This window comes from Schistocerca piceifrons, chromosome 1 (assembly GCF_021461385.2).
Source record: "Schistocerca piceifrons isolate TAMUIC-IGC-003096 chromosome 1, iqSchPice1.1, whole genome shotgun sequence".
Taxonomy (NCBI): Eukaryota; Metazoa; Arthropoda; class Insecta; order Orthoptera; family Acrididae; genus Schistocerca; species Schistocerca piceifrons.
The window spans coordinates 345,161,731-345,185,573 of record NC_060138.1 but is presented as its reverse complement, the minus strand read 5'-3'; positions in this window follow the sequence as shown (position 1 = coordinate 345,185,573).

Here is a 23,843-nt window from a genome sequence, read left to right as displayed (position 1 = left end):
CGGTTCCGGACAGAGCGCCTAGAACCGCTAGACCACTGCGGCCGGCAAAGCATATTTATTATCCTTCTGTGTACGAGGCACCGGCGCTACATGGTCAATAAACACCTTATCCATTTATGACTGCATTATTTCGCGGCGATATGAATTAATAAAATTTTCACGAGCTTCCAACCACGTCAAGTGGTTAAAATCCCACGAGCTTTCGGCTGAGCTCTTCCCGGTCATTGTCAAGTGATAAGACTGACTGCTGTGTCGCCGTGGCCGCGTCGTTATTCAGGGTGGTCCATTGTTCGTGACCGGGCCAAATATCTCACGAAATAAGCGTCAAACGAAAAAACTACAAAGAACGAAACTCGTCTAGCTTGAAGGGGGAAACCAGATGGCGCTATGGTTGCCCCGCTAGATGGCGCTGCCATTGGTCAAACGAAAATCAAGTGCATTTTTTAAAATAGGAACCCCCATTCTTATTACATATTCGTGTAGTACGTAAAGAAATATTAATGTTTTAGTTTTACCACTTTCTTCGCTTTGTGATAGATGGCGCTGTAATAGTCACAAACATATGGCTCACAATTTTAGACGAACAGTTGCTAGCGGGTAGGTTTTTAAATTAAAATACAGAACGTAGGCACATTTGAACACTTTATTTCGGTTCTTCCAATGTGATACATGTACCTTTGTGAACTTATCATTTCTGAGAACGCATGCTGTTACAGCGTGATTACCTGTAAATACGACATTGATGCAATAAATGCTCAAAAGGATGTCCGTCAACCTCAATGCATTTGGCAATACGTGTAACGACATTCATCTCAACAGCGAGTAGTTGGCCTTCCGTAATGTTCGCACATGTATTGACAATGCGCTGACGCATGTTGAGAGGCATTGTCGGTGGATCACGATAGCAAATATCCTTCAACTTTCCCCACAGAAAGAAATCCGGGGATGTCAGATCCGGAGAACGTGCGGGCCATGGTATGGTGCTTCGACGACCAATCCACCTGTCATGAAATATGCTATTCAATACCGCTTCAACCGCACGCGAGCTATGAGCCGGACATCCATCATGTTGGAAGTATATCGCCATTCTGTCGTGCAGCGAAACATCTTGCAGTAACATCGGTAGAACATTAAGTAGGAAATCAGCATACATTGCACCATTTAGAGGGCCATCGATAAAATGGGGGCCACTTATCCTTCCTCCCATAATGCCGCACCAAACATTAACCCGCCAAGGTCGCTGATGTTCCACTTGTCGCAGCCATCGTGGATTTTCCGTTGCCCAATAGTGCCTATTTTTCCTTAGATTAGTTAGCTTTAAGTAGCTCTAAGTTACAGGGGACTGATGACCTCAGAAGTTGAGTCGCATAGTCCTCAGAGCCATTTGAACCATTAAAAATATACAATAGGCCTGAATAGACAGCTTTACTATAAGACTAGAGCTACACAGATGTGCCAGTACCTGTGGCAGAAGTATTGGAGAAGCTCAGAAAATGTGGTGTTGTATATCACAATGTCGTTCAGATAATTATAAACAAATTTAAATTTCAAATCCCCCAAAACAGAGTTCAAATACCTCGACAGTACAGGCCCCCCAGTAGATACACGAAAGGGAACCGGGTTAAACTTTCTATGTTACAGTCAGTGCAAAAGGCGGTAATAGGCTTCGATATCATTAGCCAAGGGAATTTGATGGTAAGCTTGGTTGGGATGTAAAACAGTGAAGTGCCATACCTAACGAACCAAGCGAAGCTGTTGTGGAGATTGGTCAAGGGAACCGATTCCAAAATGACCGTTTGATTTAAGACCCTATAATCCAAAACTGGATTACATCCTGTGCGACAAACCTTGGGAACCAGAAACATTGTTGATGCATAAGGCAAAGGTGATGGACTAATCACCCTGTCATGTAACTCCTGGTCAATCAGTCGGCGCATGATCATTTTCGGCGGCAGCAGCCGACAAGGTGCTTGGTGCACCGATCGGTATCTAATCTGACAGCTGTATCCGATACTTTATTTCGTCCGCTACCCATAGCTTATCAGTCAAAACACCAGGAAACTCCGTAAGATCCTGGACCGATAGCTGCGCCTCACACGGTTGTAAATGAGATTCGGTAGACTCGTTAGACATGTCATACACGCTTTGAAAACCACTATGTTTACTGAACTTACACAAGTTACTGGACCGGAATTTAAAATAAAATTTTGTTAACCGCATAATCTAAAACTCGTCAGTACCATAAATAAAATCACATCTCAGCAACAGTTCTGTGCCAGCCGGAGTGGCCGAGCGGTTCTGGGCGCTACAGTCTGGAACCGCGCGACCGCTACGGTCGCAGGTTCGAATCCTGCCTCGGGCATGGATGTGTGTGATGTTCTTAGATTAGTTAGGCTTAAGTAGTTCTGAGTTATAGGGGACTGATGACATCAGCAGTTAAGCCCCATAGTGCTCAGAGCCATTTTTGGAACAGTTCTGTGTTTAGTGTCTTAGCCACGAATAACCTCACTGGCCACGACAAACCATGAATTTTACAATAGGCTCGTACCCAGCCAAATAGTAGTAATAACTGACACTGATGGTGCGACAATTATCACGGATTGCAATGAAGGAAATCTGTATATGTCACGAGTCCTCAAATACCGGGTATGGTCGAGACTACAGTATGGCTCAAATAAGTTCCCGATTTAGCAGCGCACGCGCACACCCACACACACACACACACACACACACACACACACACACAAGTTATGTCTTGTCACCATCTTCACGTTATTACAACCCTTCGTTATGACTTCAGACGGAGGATGCCATATTTTCCCTTGACATCAGTTACCTGCCGGATTCTTTCGTCCTGGATGGCAGTCACGTGCAAAATGCCCAGCCCTGCCGAGGTAGCATTCTCATTAAGTTTACCTATTCCTTGTGTCACATGCTCAACTGTACCAGGGACCCCTCTGATCACGTCTTTCATCAGCAAATCTGACGCCTTCTTTGTTTGAAACTACCTTACGAAAATCAGCAAAGTTAACTGATAACTTAGAAAATAATTTTCGCCAACGGTCATCCAGTCATATCTCTTATAAGATGTTGTTTACAGTCATGCCATCTACGGCCTGAAGGTTCAGAACCACACTGACATTCTAATTTGTTCAGTATACTTTGCCAAGACCTCATTACGTCCCTGCACACGAAATAAATACTAATTAAGTCATTTCTAACTCTAGTTGGTAGTCACTCCCAAACAATCGTTTCTCGTAGTTCTGCCAATATGCCACGAACGTACAAAAGGGCACTAACCAGTTGACAGGGGATATAAAATTAGAAAAATTACTGAATGCTCGATCTTCAGAATATCGGTTTGGTTTTCCAGGGTAACAGAAAACCAGAAAAATCTGACTTCGTTGATCGTTCTCGACTGAGAGATTATGACGCCGAACATCGGCAAAACTGGGTTGGGTAACTTTGCAGTGCGATACCCCATACACTCACTAACACTCTCATCTCGCTCTTAACCTCGCCCGTATTCTCATGATAAAGAGCGATGTCCTTCTTATTTACAAATGAATTGAGCCTGAGTCTAACGCATTCACTTTATTTGTAATTCCATAACTAATCTGCAATTCATTTATCATGACAGTTTTACCAGTGGCTAGTTGGCTCTTGTACTCAATATACAGGGTGAAAATTATTGAACAATATGACAAAAAAACGTAAATTAGTTACAAACTACGGCGTGCTCACACTTTATTCAACATGTAAATGTCACTATAGATATTCGGATTTAGGTTATGGCTGCCATCCTTGGCGATGATGTGGCGCAGACGAATACCGAAATTCTGCAAGTCCCACTGAAGTGTCGGAACAAAAAATGTTCAGATGTGTGTGAAATCTTACGGGACTTAACTGCTAAGGTCATCAGTCCCTAAGCTTAGACACTACTTAACCTAAATTATCTTAAGGACAAACACACACACCCATGCCCGAGGGAGGACTCGAACCTCCGCCGGGGCCAGCCGCACAGTCCATGACTGCAGCACCTTAGACCGCTCGGCTAGTGTCGGAACATCGATGCTGTCGGTGACCTCCTGAATGGTTGTTTTCAGCTCAGCAGTGGTTTTGGGGTTATTGCTGTACACCTCGTCTTTAATATAGCCCCAGAAAAAGGTGTCGCATGTGTTCCGATCTAGAGAATATGGCGGCCAATCGAGGCCCACGCTGGTGACTTCTGGGTAACCCAGAGCCAGAACGCGGTCCCCAAAGTGCTCCTCCAGGACACCAAACACTCTCCTGCTTCGATGGGGTCGAGCTCCGTCTTGCATGAATCACATCTTGTCGAAATCAGGGTCACTTTGGATAATGGGGATAAATCATCTTCCAAAACCTGCACGCACCATTCGGTAGTCTCTGTGCCATCAAGGAACATCGCACCGATTTTTCCGTGACTGGACATTGCAAACCACGCAATGACACGTTGAGGATGAAGAGACTTTCCGATCAAGAAATACGGATTCTCAGGCCTCCAAAAGCACCAATTTTGCTTATTGACGAACCCATCCAAATGAAAGTGGGTGGGCTTTGTCGATAAACCAAAGTATGCAATCGAGGCCTGTCATGCCTCGCGGCCAACCGTGCAGTTTGAAGTACGTTCTAATGCAAACCGTTCAGAAGTTATGACGATTTTATTTCATATATTCCAATAACTGTCACCCTGTAAATCTACTCTCTTGACCGTGAACGGCAGAAGGTGTTTTAACTGTTAATTTTCCCATCTCCCATGGACCCATACTCCGCTGCCAGTGAGCCGAGTGCGTGGGGAGTGGTAGGCCTAGGCTGTCAAATAAGCATTATTCACACAATAACAATTTCATCGAAATAAAAACTATTACACTCATTAAGTAACAAGTTACAGATGGTCGCCCCAAGGCCGCGCGGGATTAGCCGAGCGGTCTGGGGCGCTGCAGTCGTGGACTGTGCGGCTGATCTCGGCGAAGGTTCGAGTCCTCCCTCGGGCATGGGTGTGTGTGTTTGTCCTTAGGATAATTTAGGTCAAGTAGTGTGTAAGCTTAGGGACTAATGACCTTAGCAGTTGAGTCCTATAAGACTTCACACACATTTGAACATTTGATTTGGTCGCCCCAAGTTTTAAATGCAGTTATTATAAATACCAGCAGGTGATCAACTATCTTCCTCTCGCAATAAACTGAGTGTGGGCAGGACTCAAACCCGGCATCAGTTCAGAATACTGGACACGCCGTTCAACAGGACGCTAGCCAAATAGCACGGACATTGGTACTTCTAAGGGAAATAAATAGAATACATGTATGTGAATGCGCGGTGTCCGTTGTAGCTGGGCAATGGGTCCACCTTCTTCTGTGCGGATGCACAAATACGTCCTACCTCCTGAGGGAAATTTTTGGAAATTTGTGGTAATATCGTGTGGGGCCAAACTGCTGACGTCATCGGTTCCTAAGCCTACACACTACTTAATCTTACTAAAACTAACTTATGCTAAGGACTACACACACACACACACACACACACACACACACACACACACACACACACACACACACACACACACCCTCATGCCCGAGGGAGGACTTGAACCTCCGACAGGAGGTGGAGGGGAGCCACGCAGACCGTGACAAGACGCCCAAGACCGTGCGGCGCTCCTGTGGGAATCTCAGAGAACGGACATGAAGGAAATGCGGACTGCGAATACGTGGCACTCGATGGGAGTGTGTATCGCCCGTCAGGCGTACCGAGATAGTCCGAGCAGTTGCGATAAAGTTGAGTCCCTGATAGAGTTGTGGTTCCCGGGTTCGAATCCCGGTCCGGTACACATATGCATTCGTCGCCGCTGACTCCGCGTCCCGATGCAGCTGACAGCAGTGATCTCCTGTCTTTCCTTTCGTTTTTCCTCCTCTCCACCTTCAGTTTCGATTGAATACATTCAACAAACGCACAATACCTAATTCACAAAAAGCGAGTGTCTCTTCAAAGTTTCACAGGATTATATATTGTATTGCACATGCCGAGAAATATACTTAAAATAAAGGTCTACAATAAAAATAAGTGGTTTTAAGCCCCACAAATAAGAATAAAAATAAGTTAAAGCCGTAGTGCTTGCATCTAACGCCAGTAGCTCTTAACTCTTGAATAATAAACCAACAAGAAGTCCGAGAAAACTAGGTACAAGTGTAATATACTAGCAAGAAACAGTGCTGATGATAGAAGCCTAATCGAACAGAAAGAAGCAAAAGCTGTGATACTGACTAAGACGAGTAACAATACTCACACAATAAAAATCTTAGAACGTGACTTACTCACTTAGCAAGTTCAGACCAACTGTACCACTCAGATCTCTTCTGCCCGTTCAACTGGGTACTCAAACAAAAAATGGTCGATTTAAGCCTGGTAAAAATAATATTTTATTCTGATCCATGGTAACATGAACAAATAAATAATCAGCTCTTCTCAAATCCATCGGCGCAGCAACTAACACTAAGTAAGAAAGGGGTAGAGCATCTCCGCGCCCACACCGGCATGATGGCCAACACAAAAGGTCTACTGCCATCGCTGCATAGGGTTAGTTTTCACTAAAAGTGAGGTCTCGAAGGATGAGGGTACTGCGATGTTTGCGTACGTCTGGTAAGGTTAACCATTAATACGCGCTCATTTGGAGATAGATTGGGTCGAAAGTTGAACGAAGGGTAGCGGTTTGAAGGCCAGAGGGGAAAAAAGTGCCAAGGCAAGAGCCAAGTGGGGAAAAAAACTTTGCGATAGTTAGGTCGGGTTGTAAGAGCAGTAGTGGTTTTCTTGTTGCCTGCGACAGGTCATGCAAGGGTAGGCTTTGTTAGTAGTGGATGTCATGCAGGTCGATACCTTTGACGTTGTGCAGTGCTGTTACTCGGCGGCTGCCACTGTGTGCAGGGTTTGATTTCTCAGTCAGCGTCAGCATACCTGTAACAGTTAGGTTCATCATGTCCGATAGGTCATATACCACATTCACAGTATAGGTCATATACCACATTCACAGTGTAGGGTAATGTCGGCGATTTGTTTGTGCGTCAGTGTGCGAGCTTTTCGGTTTCCCTGCTGTAGCCTGTTGGTCGGCTTTAATTGCAGCTGGTATATCCAGTCAAAGTTGCTGATATGCGGGGCTTGCCGACGTTGTCGCTTGTGGGTGTATGTTAGCCCTAGCTAGTAGTGTCGTTGGCCGCTTGTGCTTCCACCTATGGTTGTGATCATAGTTTCCCAGAGTAAGAATGAAAGAATTGTTCGAGTGTCTCGAGTTTCTGTACAGTCGTATGGCGTGTATCTTTTTTAACACTTCCTTGAGGATTTCAAGGCGGTATTCATTGTGAAGACCCACGCTGCGTGTGTAGCGTTGCTAATGATGGGTAGCACTTTGTTCTGTATGATGTGCATGCGGCGCAGGCGTCTAGGAACTACGTATCCTCAGACGGTAGCTGCGTACGTCATCAGAAGTTTAATCAGTGTCATGTATATGGACCTCGACACCCTCCTATTCAGTGTACTTTCCCTGTTGAGCCTTGGGTCGAGTTGTTTGAGCCTCGCGTGCTCTCTGTTGGCAACGTATTCGATGTGCCCCCCCCCCCCCCTCCCCCTTGTAAGTTTCCGGTCCAGCCAGGCACAGAGATATCTGACTTTCTCTCGGAAACGTATTGGACGTGTGTGTAGTGTTACCTGTCTACAGTGTTGATGTTTGCGCAGTAGTTTCGGTCTGCGTGTGAACAGAACAGTTTCATACTTGTCGCTGGAAAGTCATTAACGTACAAGTTGAATAATGTGGGCCCCAGGATGCTTCCCTGGTGTACTCCAGCTTGGATACCATGTTGTGTCGATTGTTTGCCCTGGACGTCAGTGTTAAAACATCTGTTCGTGAGATATGAGTGTATGAGACGTACGAGTCCGTCCGGGAAACCAACTTCGCTTAGTTGTCTTTAAGGCCATTGTGCCAGAGACAGTCGAAAGTTTTTTCGATGTCCAGGAAGACGGCCCCTGTGGCTTTGTTCGTGTTGTAGCCGTGTGTTACAGGTTCGACTGCGCGGAGGAGTTGTTGTGTTGTGATTCCTAAAACCGAAGTGCTCCGGTCGTTGGCGGTGCAGTGCCTAGTGTTGCATTTTATAGTATTACCTTCTTAATCTTGCTGAGCGAGCAAAGCAGACTGATGCGTCGGCAGTATTGTGGGAGGGAGTGGTCTTTCCTTGGCTTCCTGAACATCAGGACCTTGGCCGCCTTCTAAAAGTCAAGGAAGTGTTGGAGTTTTAAGATGGCATTCGTTATGTGTACAAGGTATTCTATAGCTCTATCCGTGAACTCCAGGAGGATACAGTTTTGAATGCCATCAGGCCCACGGGCTTTCCTAGCATTGGTATGCTTGATAGCCCAAGTAATTTCGTTTTTACTAGTGCGTCTGATTTCGTCGCGCGAGGGTTGGGCTAAAAGTCGTGTAACCTTCTGGTCCGTTTCAAGTGTGAATACTGGATCTGAAGGAGCCAGATTCGGCATGAAAGACGCTGATAGTGGTGTGGCAACAAGTTAGACCTTCTTCATCGCGGAGTAAGCTGGGCCGTCTGGTCCTTATAGAGTGAGAATGTAATGTTTATCCCTGGTGAAGTGTCTGGATAGCTTCCACACGCCAGGACGTGTGGTATCTAACCCTGCGAGTTTCAGCCCCCATTGTTAATTTCGAAATATTTGTATTTTGTCCCTTATTATACCCTGGAGTCTGTTGACGTGCAGCTTATAGAACGGGCGTCTGGTACGCTGCCAGTGTCTCCTGAGGCGGTTCCTCATTGAAATAAGGCCCAGGATTTCCTGGAGCAGGGCCATCGAGTGTTGTTTTGGTGTTGTACGTGGAATGGCATCAGTCATTGCGTCTTGGACGGCAGTAGTAAGAGCTCCCACCGCTTCATCTATTTGTTGCGTGTAGTTAATTTCGTGGGTGTCAGGAATACGACTATCAAGGTTTTCCTTGAATAGGGTGCCATTTGCGCGCTTGTAGTTAGGTATCCTGCGTGGTTATGTGTCCTGCAGTGTTTCTTCCGTGTGTAGTATTACAGGCATGTGGTCTGAGTTCAGTTCGTTTTCAACCAAAAGGTTGAGTGTGCATGTGATGCCCTTGATGAGGGCTATGTGTAACACGTCTGGCTTGTGTCAGGCCATTGCAGGCACTTATGTGGGAACGTCCGGCCCAAGTATAATGTACTTTCGGTCACGTGCATGTTCGTATAGTTCCTTGCCATTGGAGGTACGTTTTCGTGATTTCCAGGTTAGATCTCCAGCGGCGATTACCCGCGGTGCTATGTTGAGAACCGTGTTGATATCGCGTGTTACTATGTTTCTAGGAGGTTTGCACAGCGATACCAGTGCGGTGTTGGCTCCGTTGAAAGGCCATTGCCTCTAGTCTCTCAAGCGCAGGGAGCTAGATGTTTGAGTGTTCTATGTCTTTGTGTGTGATGATTGCTGTACCGCCTACCTTCCTGTCGTCCGCTCGGTCAGTGCGATAAACCCAATAGCCTGGCATGTTTAGCTGTTTGTGACGCGTAACCAGAGTTTCGTTCACTAGGGCGATTCGGATATCCTTTCGCTCCACGAAAACAACCATTTCGGCTCTTTTGTTTGTGATACCGTTGGCATTCCATAACAGGATCTGTGAGTTTGTGTTGGCGTCTGCGTTTCGGGGCTGGTGTGGCGTGGTATCCATGTATTGGTGTAAATAGTGGCGTGATAATGGTTTGTATGCTAGTCCAGTTGACTGAGCCCGACATGAACTGCGTGAAGAATTGTGAGACACACCCCATAATCTTCATTACTACTACGGTGGCCGTGAGTTCGGGGAATAATGTCTCCATTATTCTTCGGAGTATTGAGGTGGAAATGAAACGAGCGTATAGCATCGCTGGCCGGGAGGCCCCTATTCAGGGAAGTTCGGCCGCCAGGTGCAAGCCTTAATTCATTCGACGCCACATTCGGCGACGTGCCCGCCGGTAATGAGGATGAAATGATGATGAGGACAACACAACACCCAGTCCACGAGCGGAGAAAATCTCCAACCCGGCCGGGAATCGAATCCGGTCCCGCTTGCATGGGAGGCGAGTACGGTACCACCCAGCTAAGCAGGCGGACCGTGTTGAGGTAATGTTAGGAGTTTCGGCCTGTGGGTTATTAGTTGTGGTGGCGGCCACTAGTACTTATTTGGCGTCTAGTGTGGGCTGGTTTGTGTGACAGCTGTTTGAGTGATCGACTAAGTAAGAAGCCGACTGCAAACCAATAGGTCGTCGCCGCAGCGCAAGCGCAGACGAACAGGAAAAGTTCTGAAACGTCCTCACCACATTTGGTTCTTTTTTGGTTGCACAGTGGCTCTTGGAAGTGGTAACTGGTACGACCCTACAATTCCTTCGCCCGATGTACAGCTGCTCACTTCCCCTCCTGCCCGCACACTCGCATAGCCACAGCGCCGGCGTCGTGCTCTCGACCATGCGCTGCTCTGGAGGCGCCCATTCAGCTTGTCCGCTCGAAATGGAGTCCACGCTCCTCCTTCCTTCTTTACAGAGACGCGTCTCCGCGAATCCGGTACCCCCGTAAAAGGCTCAGAAGTCGCCACGCACGCGCTGTAAGCCGCCACACGTGAAGCCATTTATGGGTAACAACCAAAGAGCGTATCAAGTGCAGTATCGGTAACAGCCGACACAGCTCATGTACGCTTAGGTGAAAAAGTCATGGAATAGCGATATGCACATACACAGACGGTGGTAGCATCGCGTACACAAGGTATAAAAGGGCAGATTCAAGTGAAAAGTTTTCCAACATGATTTTGGCAAAACAACGGGAATTAACAGACTTTGAACGCGGAATGATATTTGGAGCTAGACGCATGGGATATCTTCAGAAGTCATACACACTAATAGAAGAAAAATGTCTTCGCCCAGCGGCTGCGTCAAGACCAATAAAATAACTTACAGACATAAGTTTCGAACATAAGTAAAATTACATATGGCACCGTATGTACTCCGCCACTACCTCTGTTAACAGAGATAGTGGCGGAGGGCATACGTTGCCATATTATTATAGCAGGAACCATGGTAAAGGTTTAAAATAAGCAGAATTAAGTGCAATTGTGAGCTGTTTTTCATTCGAGACAGTTTCTTAACGGTTGCTGTTGTCACTGCCATGATGAAAATAATGATATTTCATTTCGTAAATCGTTAGGTAATACAATATTATGGGATCTACAGTGTCAAGAGTACGCCGAGAATACAAAATTATGGGGATAACCTATCACCACGGACAACGCGTTGGCAGACGGCCTTCACATAACGACCGAGAACACAGCGTTTGCGAAGAGGTGTCAGTGCTAACAGACAAGCAACACTTCGTGAAATAACCGCGGAAGTCAACATAGGAAGTACGACGAACGTATTAGTTACGACAGTGCTGCAGAATGTGGCGTTAATGGGTTATGACAGCAGACGACCGACGTGAGTGTCTTTGCTCACAGCATGTCATCGCCTGCAGCGCCTCTTCTGGGTTAGTAACCATATCGGTATGGTACTAGGCGACTGGAAAACCGTGGCCGGGTCGTGTGTGTCTCGATTTCAGTTGGTAAGAGGTAATGGTAGGGCTAGAGTGTGGGGGAGATCCCACGAAGCGATGAACCCCAGTTGTCAACAAACATTGTGCAAGCTGATGGTGGCTGCATAATGGTGAGGCTGTGTTTAAATGGAATGGACTGGGTCCTCTGATGCAACTGAACCGATCATTGACGGGGAATGGATGGGTTCGGCTGTTTGGACACGATTTGTAACCATTCATAGACTCCATTTTCCTAAACGAGCCAATTTTTAGGGATGACAATGCGCCATGTCACCGACACACAATTGTTCACGGTTGTTTTGCTCAGACCACCCAACGTGAATCTCGTCACACGTATTGGGACTTAATCAAGAGGTAAGTTCGTGCACAAAATCCTACTCGGGCAACTCTTTCGCAATTGCGGACGGATATGGAGGCATCATGTTTCAGTATTTCTGCAGAGGACTTCCAACGACCTGTTAAGTCCGTGCCAGATAAAGTTGCAGCGACATATCGGGCAAAAGGACGTCCGAGACGATGTTCCCTTTACTTCCGTCACCTCAGTGTACGTTCCTGCTGTGAGGAAGTTAGATGGTTCAAATGGTTCAAATGGCTCTGAGCACTATGGGACTTAACAGCTATGGTCATCAGTCCCCTAGAACTTAGAACTACTTAAACCTAACTAACCTAAGGACAGCACACAACTCCCAGTCATCACGAGGCAGAGAAAATCCCCGACCCCGCCGGGAATCGAACCCGGGAACCCGGGCGCGGGAGAAGTTAGATATTGGGTTTTGTATTTAGTGGATCAACTGAGGAAAATATGGTGAGAAACAGTAGGACAAAAATGTAAAACTTAACGAACAATCAAGGAAGAACATTTTTAATCCTTTCACGCCAGTAGACGTTGGTTTATCCTTGCTTTCGTCGCACTTCTCTCGCATTTTTCATCTGCGAGGCGACAGAGATCGCATTCGTTTACGAAAACAATCCTAACATCCACCCAGATACGTCTCCACTTACGAATGAAGAAATCAGGAAGATCACCCAAGCACTGAAGGACAACAAAGCACCGGATGAAGATCAGATAATTGGTGAAATGTGGAAGTATGCGGGAGATGACTTGTAACTATTCAAAAGATTTGGGGTGCGAAAAACTTCCAAGAGGATGGACTTCTATCGCACTTCAACCACTACACAAGAAAGGGGACAGAACAGGTGTGAACAACTACCGAGACACCTCTCTCCTGCCTACAGCTTATAAGAACCTCTCAACAGCTCTACACAAAAGGCGGAACAACAGGTCTATACCCAATTGGGTGAATACCAAAGGGGTTTCAGGAAGACGTGATCATGCGCAGAATAGATTACGAATATTAAGTTCACCCTTTCATAACTGAAACTCAGTAACAGGGAATACTTGCTCACCTTCCGCGACTTCAGGAAGGTGTACGATTAAATAATTGAGTTTAAGGAACTAAGTTATTACATTTTTTGATACTGATATTGATTTTGATCAGCTATCTTCATGTATAGGCGTAGCAATTCTCTTTTTTTTACCTTGTGTCCTTGTAAATTAAACCTAAAATGGAACTCGAGAGCACTGTGACTCAAACTAATGATTTATATACAGAAGTCAGCAGCCCATGGCCTTATGATTAGCGTTGCTGACTCTCGACGACGGGGCCCCAGGTTCGATTCTCGGCCGGGCGTCAAAATAAGACGAAGAACTTCAGAACCAAGGCCTTACTGTGGCATATGATAGTTTCGTTGCAGTCAGACAAACACATGGGTCGCCACTTGGCGTATTAAGTGTAATAAACTGTACTTTATATTTTTTTGTCTTACGTTTTAGAAGATTGAATTTCAATGTAACTATGAAACCAATAACGCTTGCTTATTCTTTTTTCGTTTCGTTCAACTGGGAACTACATGAATTCAACTGTCTGTTCTTGTGAGCTACAACTGCCACCCAATGCTTCTGCATTCGTTTCCGGTGTTGTTCATTTCTCTCCTGGGTTCTTTCCTTTCCTTCGGCTTTTCCTCGGAATCTTTGTGCGTTCGGTTCGTAATTTCTCCCTAAACCTTTGAGTCCTAACGATATAAAAAAAATCAGTTTCAAAATTTTTCACGTAATTGATCTTTACCTCATAGTAAGCACTAAAGAATACGAAGTGAATATTCTGCAGTTAGCATCAAGACCAGCTGCCAACATGAATAACTTAGAAGTAGATAACCTCGGAGTATTGAAGCAACTTAAATCACTTCATAAAAGCAAGTCTTCCGGTCCAGACTGTATGCCAATAAGGTTTCTTTCAGAGTATGCTGGTGCAATAGCTCCGCACTTAACAATCATATACAACTGCTCGCTCGACGAAAGTTCCGTGCCCAGAGACTGGAAAGTTGCACAGATCACACCAATATTCAAGAAAGATTCTAGGAGTAATCCACTGAATTACAGGCCCATATCATTAACGTCGATATGCAGTAGGATTTTGGAACATATATTGTGCTCGAACGTTATGAATTACCTCGAATAGAACGGTCCATTGACATACAGTCAACACGGATTTAGAAAGCATCATTCTTGTGAAACGCAACCAACTCTTAACTCACATGAAGCATTGAGTGCTACTGACAAGCGATATCAAACTGATTCCGTGTTTATAGATTTCCTGAAGGCTTTTGACACCGTACCTTAGAAGCGGCGTGCTTGTGGAATATCGTGTCAGTTATCCAACTGGATTCGTGATTTCCTGTCACAGAGGTCTCAGTTCGTAGCAACTGGCTAAAAGTCACCAAGTAAGACTGATGTGGTTTCTGTAGTTCCCCAAGGTAGTGTTGTTGGCCTGCTGGTGCTCCTTATGTATGTAAACGATTTAGGTGGCAATATGAGCAGCCGTGTTACTCTGTTTGCAGATGATGCTGTCCTTTATTGTCTGGTAAAGTCATGATAAGATCAAAACAAATTGCAAAACGATTTAGAAGAGATATCTGTGTGGCGCGAAAATTGGCAATTGACCCTAAACAATGAAAAGTGTGAAGTCATCCACACGAGTGCTAAAGAAATCCGTAAACTTCGGCTACACAAATCTAAAGGCCGTAAATTCGACTAAATACTTAGGAATTAAAATTAAGAACAACTTAAACTGGACATAAAAAACAGAAAATGTTGTGGGAAGGCAAACGATAGCTGCGTTTTATTGGCAGAACACTTAGAACGCTGCGCGTTGTGGGATCCTTAACAGATAGAATTAACGGAGTACATGGAGAAAATTCAAAGAAGAACAGCACGTTTCGTATTATCGCGAAATAAGGGAGAGAGTGTTAACTGACATGATACAGTTAATTAAAACCCTCTGCCAGGCACTTAAATGTGATTCGTAGTGTGTCCATGTAGATGTTGAAAGACGTTTTTCTTTCCGGCGGAATTTTCTCACGAAATTTCAATCACAGCTTTCTCCTACGAATGCGAAAATATTTTGTCGTCAGCGACCCATACAGGGAGAAACGATCATAATAAAATAAGGGAAATCAGAGCTCACACGGAAAGATATAAGTGTCCATATTTTCCCACGCGCTGTTCGAGATTGGAATAATAGAGAATTATTGTGAAGGGAGTTCGATGAACCCTCTGCCAGGCACGTAAGTGAGATTTGCAGAGTATCTATGTAGATGTAAACGTAGATGTAGATGAATACAACAAGAAATTGGCAAAAAATAATAGTCGCTTATTTTAAGGAGGTGGTTTCACTTTGGAATATAATTTTGAAATTTGTCACGGTATTAACTTTTATTATCATAGTAAGCAACGAGTACAAGAATAAACAAGCAAAAAGGAAACAGTCAAATGTTTTGAAGTTGTGGTTTCACTTTGAAATCACTGGGACATAGAGTTTTGAACAACACTTCGTTTCATGAGATACATATAAAAGCAATTTCACGTTTTTCCTAGACACAATCCTACATCCCGAAACTTCCATGAACTCATAATGGCTGGCTCTGAGCACTATGGGACTTAACATCTATGGTCATCAGTCCCCTAGAACTTAGAACTACTTAAACCTAACTAACCTAAGGACAGCACACAACACCCAGCTATCACGAGGCAGAGAAAATCCTTGACCCCGCCGGGAATCGAACCCGGGAACCCGGGCGTGGGAAGCGAGAACGCTACCGCACGACCACGAGATGCGGGCAACTCATAATGACTAAAATAAAATGTAGTCCCAAGTACGAAGCAAAAATGGGCCTAAAATTTAATACATTTTTATCAAATATGCTATACACACTGCTTCAGTGGTTTCATTTCGAAACCATTCATAACACCAGTAGTACAAACTCAAATGTACTTTACAACAGCTTTAGATATGTTTATTTTCGCTGTCAATGATCTCCTCAGAATGATCACTATTAAAGAAAATCACACAATCACGTATCACCATCTCCTTGCCGACTGTTGGTTTGATCGCTGTAAGTGACTGCTAAACGCATTACATTCGTAGAAGTACCTCATTCTACCACTGTATATCTGTGTGTTGCAATAGCATCAGTGGTCTTATGGGAAAGGCACTGATACTTCAAATAATAATAATAATAATAATAATAATAATAATAATATGGTGGCTTCAGGCAGAAACCACTGGTACTCAAGGGATTAAGTGGATCACGCTCCTGTATATCTTAGGGAGAACTTTCCAGTTCTTTCTCGACTTCTGTGAATCATGCCCTTTCTTATCTTGAAAGTACGTGAATATACTTTCAAATAATATTCTTCGGCTCATTCGTGACACGTGGCCATAAAAGGCAATCTTTCTTTTTGAAAACGTATCACGTATCTTCTCCAAGTGTTTATAAAGCCTATGGTTGTGACGCCTTCCGTACTCGCTGTTTCTTTAATGGAGCCCAAGATCTTCTCAAAATCTTTCTTTCCTTGGCCTTAATTTTCTCCATTAGACCTTTTTCGCTCATTGTAAGTCTCTCCGCCGCATATGGAGCCTCCGGTATAACAACAGTGCAGTAGTGTCTAATTTAAGCACATACAGACATCGATCTCTTATTGTAGATGACTTTAGTTGGCTGATAGGCTGTATCCATTCTGTTAATGCGTGATACAGGGTAACAATTATTGACTTATATGAAATAAAATCGTCATAACTTCTGAACGGTTTGCGTTAGGACGTTCAAACTGGTTGGCCGCGGGGTATTATGGGAATTAGTAGGCGCATGTGTGGTGCAGTATAGTGACGAAGCCCACTTTCATTTGGATGGGTTCGTCAATAAACAAAATTGGTGCATTTGCGGGACTGAGAAGCCTCATTTCGCGATCGAGAGGTTCCTTCACCCTCGACGGGTGACTTTGTGGTGTGCAGTGGCTCATCGCTCTGAGCACTATGGGACTTATCTGTGGTCATCAGTCCCCTAGAACTCAGAACTACTTAAACCTAACTAACCTAGGGACATCACACACAACCGTGCCCGAAGCAGGATTCGAACCTGCGACCGTATCGGTCACGCGGTTCCAAACTGAAGCGCTTAGAACCGCACGGCCACACTGGCCGGCGGTGTGCAGTGTCCAGTGACGGAATCATCGGTGCGATATTCCTTGATGGCACAGTGATTACCGAACTGTACGTGAAGGTAGGCTTTGGAAGATGATTTCATCCCCATTATGAAAAGTTACCCTGATTTCGACAAGATGTGTTTCATGCAAGACGAAGCTCGACCCCATCGAAACAGGAGAGTGTTTGATGTCCTGGAGGACCATTTTGGGGACGGCATTCTGGCTTTGGGAAACCCATAAGACACTGGTATGGACCCCGATTGACCGTCATATTCTCTGGATCTGAACATCTTCGACTCCTTTTCGTGGAGCTATATTAAAGACAAGGTGTACAGCAATAACCCCAAAACATTGATGAGCTGAAAATAGCCGTTCAGGAGGTCACTGACAGCATCGATATTCCGAAACTTCTGTGGGTCATGCAGAATTTCGCTATTCTTCTGCGCCACATCATTGCAAATGATGTCAAGCATAGCGAACATGTCATAACCTAATTTAAATATCTGTACTGACGTTTGCATGTTGTATGAAGTGTGTACACGCCGTAGTTTGTAACTAATTTACGTTTTCTTTCCATAGAGTTCAATAATTGTCACCCAGTATGAAGGCTTCTTTCTCTGATACGTTACCTTCTGTCCATTCACCTAACTCTTTAAACTTTTCTACCAGCTTAATTTTTCCTTATCCGGCCTCGAGTTCTCTTGCTGCTGATCTTCTCTGGCTTTCTTGAGTTGGTTATGTGGTTTTGCTGCAGTAGCTGTGGAGTTTAAAACTGTCACTAAATCATCCTCAAAAGCTGGACAGTCAACTGTAGAATTCGCCAACTTGTAGCCTAGCCTTACCCCACTTTCCAGCATTGAATTGTTCAGTTTTTACAGTCACTTTCGGATAACCTTTTCTAAAATACAGTGTAAGTAGGCTGTTTAGTTTTTTCTGTTGGTAACGCCACGTAGCGCTCTGTATGAAAATCACTGACTGTGTTGTGTGCAGTCTGTGGCTGGTTGGCATTGTTGGAACATTCGCTATTGTAGTGTTGGGCAGTTGGAGGTGAGCCGCTAGCAGTGGTGGATATGGGGAGAGAGATGGCAGAATTTTAGGAGCTGACGATCGGGACGTGTTAAGGTAAATACATTGTTTGTTCTCTATAAAAATCTTTAATTTGCTAACTATGCCTATCAGTAGTTAGTGCCTTCAGTAGTTAGTGCCTTCAGTAGTTAGTGCCTTCAGTAGTTAGTGCCATCAGTAGTTAGAATCTTTTATTTAGCTGGCAGTATTGGCGCTCGCTGTATTGCAGTAGTGTGAGTAAAGAAGATTTTTGTGAGGTAAGTGATTCATGAAAGGTATAGGTTATTGTTAGCTAGTCAGGGCCATTCTTTTGTAGGGATTATTGAAAGTCAGATTGCGTTGCTCTAAAAATATTGTGTGTCAGTTTAGTGTTGATCAGAAAGTAAAGAGCGAAATGTCTGAGTACGTTCAGTTCTGCTCAGCTGTTTAAAAATCAAATAACGTAAGGGGTTTACCAGCACAATCATTCATAAATTTTTCTAAGGGAACGTTTCAACAGGTGAAAAGCAGAGGCTATAGTCCATCTCCTTGCTCACACCTGTACTGATCCCAAAGGCATCAGACATCACTCCTCTGAACTTCAGTTTCGAGGTGATGTTGATTAGGTTTTGCTGCATAATCCATTTTGCCTTGTTATCTAAATCTATTTGAAATATGATGGTTCGATCACCTGAATCATACGCCTTCCAGAAGTCGCCGAAAGTCGCCACGAATTCCCTGTTTCTGAGTTCAGCCGGCCGGAGTGGCCGAGCGGTTAAAGGCGCTACAGTCTGGAACCGCACGACCGCTACGGTCGCAGGTTCGAATCCTGCCTCGGACATGGATGTGTGTGGTGTCCTTAGGTTAGTTAGGTTTAAGTAGTTCTAAGTTCTAGGGGACTTATGACTACAGCAGTTGAGTCCCATAGTGCTCAGAGCCATTTGAACCATTTTTTTCTGAGTTCAGGTACGAAAGGATGGACTTAACGTTCATGTCCTCTACGAATGATCGTCCCTTCCTGAAACCGTCCTGGTATTCCTCAGTTGTGGATCGATTCGTTGTCCCGCCCTGTTCTGTAGAGCTTTTGAGAGGATCTGAGAATTGAACAGAAGTGTCCTCATCTGGACAGTACCAATACTCCACAAAGAAAACGAAGTCAGATGGAAATGTGAAGTATGTGGATGTACCAGAAACTCGACATAAAATATTCACCTCTTGGCAGTAAGAGACATAACACGGATTCGTTTTGTTTCAACACTTTTTACACGAGCGCGACAGAGCCAAGAAGAAGGGTGATGAAAGGGTTTGATCAAGGTGCACATTTCTTCTTAATACAACTTGGGAGGCGGTCATGGGGAGATGAAAAGTACCGGTGATGTGGTTTTCTTGAAGTCTTTCTTAATCAGTTACATGAAATGTCACTCCCAGACACACGTAAATGGGTTGTCTCTCATACTTATACTGAGGTGACAGAAGTCATGGGATACCTCCTAATATCGTTTCGGACGCGAAGTGGCATGGACTCAACATGTCGTTGGAAGTACCCTGCAGAAATATTGAGCCATGCTGCCTGTATAACCGTCCATAATTGGGAAGGTGTTGCCGGTATAGGGCGTTGTGCGCGAACTGAAATCTCTATTATGTCCCAAACAGTTCGATGAGATTCACGTCGGGTGATCTGGGTGGTCAAATGATCCGCTCGTATTGTCCAGAATGTTCCTCAAAACAATCACGAACGGTTATGGACTGGAGACATGTTCGCGAACATGACGTCCATGTAGAAGATAGTCTCCAAGTAGCCGAACATAACCATTTCCAGTCAAATATGGGTTCAGTTAGACCATGGGACCCACTCCATTTCATATAAACACAGTCCACACCATTATGGAGCCACCAGTCTCCACAGAACATCGTTGATGACTTTGGCCGATGGCTTCGCGTGGTCTGCACAACACTCCAGCTCTACCATCAGCTCTTACCAACTGAAATCGAGACTTATGTAACCAGGTCACGGTTTCCCAGTCGTCTAGGGTCCAACCAATATGGTCACGAGTCCAGGAGAGGCACTACAGGGGATGTGCTGCTATCAAAGGCACACGCGTCGGTCGTCTGCTGCCTTAGGCCGCTAACGCCAGATTTCACCACACTGTCGTAACGGATACGTTCGTCGTACGACCACAATGATTTCTGCGGTTATTTCACGCAGTGTTGCTTGTCTGCTGGCACTGCCAACTCTAAACAAACGCCGCTGCTCTCTGTTGTTAAGCGAAGGCCATCGGCCACTGCGTTGTCCGTGGTGAGAGGTAATGTCTGAAATTTGGTATTCTCGGCACACTCTTGTCACTGTAGATATCGGAATATCGAATTCCATGAAGGTTTCCGAAGTGGAATGTCCCATGCGTCCATCTCCAACTACCATTCCACTTTCTAAGTCTGTTAATTCCCATTATGCGGCGTTAATCGAGTCGGAAACCTTTTCGCATGAAACACTTGAGTACATATGACAGATCCGCCAATGCACTGTGCTCTTACATCATTGTACGCTATACTACCACCATGACTTTTCTCACCTCAGCGTAGTTCCATCTTTGTTACACAGTACCCTTATTACGAACTGGTTCTGTCTCATTTAGTCAAGATTCAGTGCATTTTATGGAAATATCTGTGGACTACCACCCATCTTCTCTAGCAGGAAATGTTTTCAGGAATCCACATAAATACTACACGTTAGACAGCTTATGCTTGAGGAGTTTTTTTGTTATTGCCGTTCTTGACTGCCTGGTTAAAAGAATTCATCGTTGCCTATGAGCTGGTTACTTCTGACAAGTGTCAGTTCACAGGTACTTAATTTTTGGATTCAAACAAATGTCCTCTCCTCTCTGCGTTTGACAAAGTTCATCTCATGGTAACTGAAGGCAAAAACATTCAATTAATGCTTATGGTGTGCTTACCAGTAATTGTCTACCAAAATGTTCAAGCGTACGTATTCCACTTCAAGGCAGAACATATTTTTTGAGCTCATGGACTCACTCCACATACAGCGATAGGGCCTTTCAGTGCGTACCTCCTCGCAACAAACAACGGACGACCGTTTCAGCAGAAACCTTTGCCGCACGACCTCGCCTGTGGATGCAGGCAGTTATAGAGGACAGTGACTTGACTAGAACGTAATGTCATGGCCAAGGCCGTTGGGAGACGCTTAAGGGGAAGTGCGTCCATTAGGACAGAGGCTGACGTCTGGCGACTCGTCAACCAGCACGCTCTGCTTTCAGACGAGCTAGGGAGGGTGGTGCAGCGACTGCTGTGGATACGTCGTTACAGGTACAGGTGCTCACGGGTGGCAGATAGTCTGAAATACACTGACGGGAAAAAATTGCGACACCAAAAAATAATTAATGTAGCGTAATGACATTTTTCTGAGTAACGTATTTAAGCGGTTAGCACTGCAAGATCACAGGTTCATTTACGCGCGAGATAAGCAATTGAATGCTGGTACATTAAAAATTCGTGTAAATCACTACGCACTTTTCAAGGTAGTATAGATTACAAAGCACATGTTCTGACAGAAGTCCTACAAAGAGGACAGGAAGCAGCTATACCCCGGGCAAAAGCTGGGTAAGGACGGAAATAACTGTGGGCGACAGAACTGGAAATAATAATGAAGGAGTCACGGGACAGAAGAAAGTACAACGAACAAGCAAAGACAGCTTCTGAAAGATAAGACTCGTCTTGTACCGGGACGCTAAAGGAAAAAAAAGACAAAAAGGCAAGACTATTGGACCAATTTCGTCAAAACCTAATTACATAACGACATCTGGGGACAAAAAATCAAGATAGACACAGAAGAGTTAAGACTCCGACAGTTCTATCGACGCTAAAACAAGCGCACGGCACAGTTACGAAAGGATTGAGCAGAACAACAGAATATCTCCTGAACAAGCTTCTCCCAGATGGCGACCCCACACAGAACGAGGGACACCGCACTGACCTAAGAGACAGGATGAGCCAGCCATACGTTATTGACAGTGTAACAGAACCATTCTCACAAGTAAAGGCTGTGACGCCAATCAGCAGGCTTAAAAACCGAAAAGCACTCGACCCAGATAAAATACTTTCAGAAATATTAGAACAAACAGTAACACAAATCACGTTCAACGAGGCACTACTAACAAGCAGAATTACAAACCCCTGGAAAACTGCTAATGTAGTAGTAATTGGGAAATCAAAAGACAAAGAGCCAACAGACCCCATAACGTACCGATCGATCTGCCTCTTAAACACTGTCGCCAAAGTGTAGGAAAGACCCTTGTGTGACCACCTCCAATCGCACAGACGACTCTTCGGCCTAACACCCATTCAATTCGGCTTCAGGGAAGGTAGATCAGCAGAACACGCCGTCAACCAGTGACAGCAATAAATAACATCAGCGACAAATAGGTGTCCACCGTAATAATCGATATAGCCGGGGCTTTTGACAATCTGTGGCGGCCGACCCCCTAGACAGCTTAAGGGAAATGCGGCTGTCAACGCCCCAATATAATGGCCTCCTCGACTACTGCAGAGTGGCGGAGTGAAGGCCTCGCACACCCAAGGTGTGTCCACAGCGCTCAATCTGCGGGTCAATATTTTGAGATATCTCAATCGAGCCCTTGTACACTCTAGACGGTGGCGACAGGGTAAGAGGTGTGGTGACGTACACAGATGACCTGCTCGTAGTGGTGCCAGCCAACTCGAGAACAGCATTAGAAACAAAAGATATACAAGTGCTTCAGAAAATGAACAACTGGTGCAAATAAAATGAAATAAAAATGGTATCTAATAAAACAGTATATTTACTGCTCAGAGGGACCCATTTCTAAAATTGGACAATACTAGCATATACAGGAAGCTCGCCACATGCTGTCTAGGACTGCATTTTGAAGAGAAACAGACTTTCAACGAAGAAATCAAAGTGACACTTAGCAGAGCCTCTAAAATTATGCACGAACTAACAAGACACAACGCAAAGCAGTACAAATTACCTATGACACTAATGACCTACCACTTGCTATATTTGAGGCTATCGCACGCTTCGCCGCAAGTGCTTGCGCCCACAGACTCAACATACAGAATAACAAGACAACTGCAAGACGAGGCCAACGTAGTGTACTCCTGAGAATGAGCGGAGCGATCAACGCCACATCCCTAGAGGCACTCTGCGTTGTGATGGGGACTTGCGCCATGGACATATCTATACGTTATAGAGCTGCACTTTACTGGCTTAAGTGGGACAGGCTCGATAAAGTCTCCTAGATTACAGGAACCAACATCGGATTCAAATATGGCACATAGAGTGGGAGGCATCCTACAAGGGTCGCGTGTACACTCTTCCTTCCCTGACGTACGCGAAAGATTACAACTAAAACATGTCGAACCAAGCAGTAGAATGGTCCATTTCCTGACCGGCCACTAAAACCGCATTGGACTAACTAACAATAAAGTATGCATTTGCGGAGAAACTGAGACACTAGAACAAATCACACTACAATGCAACAAGCTAGCACATGTGAGGCCTGTACAGAACGACAATAACATCGCCAGAATAATACGCAATAGCGTAGTCGATATTGGATGGAACACACTGTATGAAGAA